General features: G+C 38.6%; 1 long non-coding RNA gene across 1 annotated transcript in view; it reads right to left on the reverse strand.

Annotated features, from left to right (window-relative positions):
* Positions 1 to 1,654, reverse strand: part of LOC111088681 — a 4,672-nt gene extending 3,018 nt beyond the window's left edge. Inside the window, exon 1 of the long non-coding RNA XR_002613130.1 lies at positions 1,083 to 1,654. This is a non-coding gene — a long non-coding RNA (uncharacterized LOC111088681). The remainder of the gene's footprint in view (positions 1 to 1,082) is intronic.
* Between the last annotated feature and the right edge of the window lie 2,252 nt (positions 1,655 to 3,906).

A 3,906-nucleotide genomic window follows, 5' to 3' on the forward strand; every position in this document is an offset into this window, starting at 1 on the left:
AGATCCCTTGTACAATACAGTATACCAGGGCCGGTATGTGGATGCCCTGAGGCAAATATCCTTATGAAGGTCCTTTGAAATATAAAAACAAAACAAAAAACTTTATTAAAAAAAATTCAAATAAATGTATGAATAGATTATCGCAATATTCATAAATGCTCCCCCTCCGCCCCCCGCCCATAGAAGAATGAGTGGTTATTTGGACGCTTAAAAAAAAAATAGGGTCATGGAAGTGTCAAGATGGTGTTAACTTAACTTTGAGTCAAATCTCTGAGTCTTGTGATGGTTGCAGTTTTTAAATTTACGTGTAACACGATGTTTTGTTATATATCAAACTGGGAAAAAAACACAACAATGCTTACAATATTCAGGCCCAGCATGACCAGGTGGTTAGGGCGCTCGACTCGCAATCTGTGGGTCGCGGGTTCGAATCCCCGTCCCACCAAACATGCTCGCCCTTTCTGTCGTGGGGGCGCTATGATGTGACGGTCAATCCCACTATTCGTTGGTAAAAGAGTAGCTCAAGAGTTGGCGGTGGGTGGTGATGATTAGCAGCCTTACACTGCTACATTAGGGACGACTGGCGCAGATAGTCCTCGTGTAGCATTGCGCGAAATTCAAAACAAACAAACAAATACAATATTCATCCTGGTCGAAAGCAACGTAAGACAAAACGACCATGTTTTGTGAACAGTTAGGCTTACAGACCGAAAGAAATAAAAATTGTGGAATTCACCAGTATGTTTAGTGAAGCTTAGGTTTAACGGGTTGTATCATAACATGATTGAACTGAAACTCAGGATAAATGAACTGTGGTTAATCTTAGGTTTAACGGGTTATTTCATAACATGATTGAACTGAAACGCAGGATAAATGAACCGTGGTTCATGTTAGGTTTAACGGGTTATTTCATAACATGATTGAACTGAAACGCAGGATAAATGAACTGTGGTTAATCTTAGGCTTAACGGGTTATTTCATAACATGATTTTACCGAAACGCATGAGGTGCACCGGAATACTGAAGTTGTTTAACAACAGAAAAGTAATGTATATAACATGAAGTCAACGTACAGGGCTCACCTGTAGGTTTAGGCAAAAGAATGCTAAATCTTTCCACATCGTGCTGGGAAACTTCAGGTACGGTAGTAGCAGCTAAGAACATTGTTGTGTTCGCAGTAGAGCCGGTCAACATCATTTACAGAGATGAAACATTGGTACAGACTGCACTTGTACTAAATAACTTGTAAGTCCAGTGGTTGGTGTTCACACATCATCGTCGCTGGATTCGTCACTTCGCATCAGAGAGACCATAGGATGAACAGAATTACTTCGAAGTGGGAAATGAACAGGATCCAGTATAACCAAGAATCCAGTTGGCCTCTGCTACCATTTTGTAATGACTGCATCCGAATATGTTTGCTCCATTAAAAAAATTATATATTTTTTTGAAACTCATTATGCGTCTCGACTATCATTTCTGTGGTGAAAGTTCAGAAAACTAATTCTTATATTCTTCTCTAAGCCACACACACACAAAAAGGACAAGTGCGAGTTGTTAAACACATCTACAACTATGTTACTGCTGGGGACCAAGTCTTTGTGTTGAGTCTCGTATACAGCATTGACAGGTAGCGTGCGCCTCGTTCCGCGAAACAAACCCGACTCCCTGGGATGACCGGGCTGAGAACAACGTTATGATCTAATCAATAACCCACAGTCATCGTTTATCGTCAGAGGAAGCTTACTCCTAGGGGGGAGGGGATTGATTGTAGAGTAAGTTTCAAGTCGGGTCCTCCATAATTCGGTGGATTAGAGGAGCTGGGAATATAACAAAACTTAACATGTTATGTAGTTACTTTGTAGCTATCGTTTCAAGAAACGGCGAAACGATCTTTTTCTAACTTACTGATTGTTAATCTCGTTTTACTGTATTTAAATACTTAGTTGTTGTTGTTTTTTTTTCACATATCCCAAAACAGAGCTGTGGTGAAATAACTCGCTTTGAGAAATTTCAAATTGACACAAAATATGTACATTCATTTCGTGATTAATATAAAAACACGCGTCATTAATTAAATACTCAGTTGAAAAATGTGTTCATACGGTCAGATATATTTTTAATTTTTAGCGTATCGAAGAGCCACTATTGGATTATATCAACTTTGGTTTTTGTTATTGTTGTTAGGCACAAAACTACAAAATGGGCTATCTATGCTATGCCCGCCACGAGTATCGAAACCCGATTTTTAGTATCGTAAGACTTGGTACTTACCTCTGAGCCATTGGAGGGTGGGGTGGGGGTTTTATGTCACCAATTTCAGAATATCAAATTTTATATAAAAAAAACATAAGGTTTTATTTTTTAAAATATCGGCATTTTTTTTTTTTTTTTTTATAAAACTGTATTTTAGACACAATGTCCAGAGATGGCGGAATAATATTTGCACGCTTCTGATTGGTTAATTTTTTTACATTAGTGCAGTGTTATTCAGAAATGGTTTAATATGTTTTAATATTTTTTTATTGCTTTTACTATGGAACTGCAAAATAACTACTTTTTTTAAGTTAAGAAGAAAACAGAACAATTAAACAAAAAAGTGTTTCAATGTAATTTCCGTTTGTGTGTGTCTGTACCATGCGCACGTACTGCCGAGAATTTCAAGAAACTTTCAAACGGTAGGTGGCACAAGTGTGGGCGTAAGTTGTCAATAGGAGTGTTTTAAAGCTTTAGTTTTTCGCCCCATCAAATAGATTTACCGACATCTCGCGCTTAAAGAAACTCTCGATTAAATTAACTCCTGGGTAAGGCCCCGCCATTTCGGGAAATATTCATTCTCGTTTGCTTGACAAGGACCATCTTTCTCTTTGGGTGCTACGACTATATCACAGACTTTTGACAAGCATTTTGCTGCCTACGTTGAAGACATGAGTTATAACATACGCTTAATAATTGTATAACCCACTACAAGAGCTAACGAATAGATACAGAGGGAACATAACAAAAAATCAATACACTTATGATACTGTGTTCAGCTTTTATTCTTAAATTATTAAATCGGTTTTCAAAAATCGAAATTAATGGGCTGAAACTGAGTGCGAATAAACTGCTGCCTCTCAGTGGCAAGTCTGCCGGCTTACGACGCTAAACATCGGGTTTCGATAGCCCGTTGTATAGCTTTGCGCTGAACAACAAACAGACAAACTAAGCTGCTATGGTAATGCGCAAGTTGGGGTTGTTTTTAGCGTAAATTTACACAGTTTGACGGTTAATCCCACTATTCGTTGTTAAAAAGAGTAGCCCAAGAGTTGACGGTGGGTGGTGATGACTAGCTGCCTTCCTTCTAGTCTTTCACTGCTAAATTAGGGACAGCTAGCGCAGATAGCCCTCGTGTAGCTTTGCGCGAAATTCAAAACTAATATAACGCACCCGCGATTTTAAGTCTGGAGCACGATTTTTTGTTTGGCGGTAACGGGATTTGAACCTCGGATCCAACGAAAGTAAAGCTAAACATCGAGACATATAATCTCATTGTTGTAGCAACTTTTTTTTTGGGGGGGGGAATGGTAAGCGCCCGAATAAAGTTAACATTCATCGCAGGCTGTTGTTATGTTATCAGTATATTTGTATTTACTTGAATATTGTATTTAACCTATATTTCTTAGGTCATGACAAGCACGAGGTATACACATACTCGGGTAATAACGCACACATTTCCTTCCAGCTTCTTTTCTACACCTACAAAGTGTCCAGTAACGTCATTTATTTTTCGCCGATCCAAAGATATGTTGTGACACTTCTGTCAGTGAAGCTGCAAGGATACACTTTTTTCTCTCTCGGTCTGATTGACCTCTCGTCACCTAGAGAAACAGAGATTAAAGTGACCATCGTATTTTTGTTGTTTCT

This window comes from Limulus polyphemus, unplaced genomic scaffold (genome assembly GCF_000517525.1).
Source record: "Limulus polyphemus unplaced genomic scaffold, Limulus_polyphemus-2.1.2 Scaffold4224, whole genome shotgun sequence".
Lineage (NCBI taxonomy): Eukaryota > Metazoa > Arthropoda > Merostomata > Xiphosura > Limulidae > Limulus > Limulus polyphemus.